This window comes from Sparus aurata, chromosome 9, assembly GCF_900880675.1.
Source record: "Sparus aurata chromosome 9, fSpaAur1.1, whole genome shotgun sequence".
In the NCBI taxonomy this organism is placed as follows: Eukaryota; Metazoa; Chordata; class Actinopteri; order Spariformes; family Sparidae; genus Sparus; species Sparus aurata.
Window position 1 is genome coordinate 1,546,145 of NC_044195.1, and position 904 is coordinate 1,547,048.

The window sequence follows — 904 nt, forward strand, 5'->3', positions numbered from 1 at the left end:
GCCCTTGTGGGCCGGCTGACTAATCACACTTTTCCCTGTCGAGTGTTATTCAAAGGCTAAATGACAATATAGTCTCTCAATTCCTTCACATCTGTTAAAACAACAATCTGATCACTAGTTATATATCACATACAGGTCTCTATATCACAGTCATGGTTACCCTCGACAGTCACAAACTTTTACATCAAGTTAAAAATGAAGCAATGCCTTCTGGGAATTTCAAGACTGAATCAAGTGGACCACGTCTGCATGGTTGTTTGAAGTTGGAGATTGAAAATTGGAAGCTGACTGAGATTAAGTGAGCAAAAAAATGAATCGAGGCATCAAGCGACACAAGGGGTGAGCGGAGAAAAGAGAGAGAGAGAAATCTGAGAGCACTGTAGGCTGACGGTGAAAAATGCTGCAAACCCACTGATTTGTTTTTAAAATCAAGTGCAGCTTCATCTAGAAGAGGTAAACATGGATAACGAATGATGGCAAGACATTTTTATTATGGAACGGCTGGCTCTGATGATTTAGTTTTTTTTTTATGCATTGGGGTTGTGCATTGATATGTCCATGTTGTGGTGCAGTTGTTTATAGCATCACTGGGGCTCAAAAGTGTGTGTTCTTTCTGTGCGTCAAAAGTTCTATCTGCCAGTTGCGCAATATTTAGGTTTAGATTCCATTTAATATTAGATAACTAATAATTGGGCATTGATAAAGTTGTCCTACATCGGGGAGGTGGAGGTGGGCTTAAAATGTAAAATGCCAATTACATTGTAGCTTCAAATTTAAATAGAAAATATGTTAGTAGACTGACATCAATAATTTGTTGGCCACAGAATTAGTTTTCTTCGTCAATCCAGAAAAAGAATTCCCGTTAGAGCTTTGCCAATGGAACCACGGCGAATCTGCCATGCTT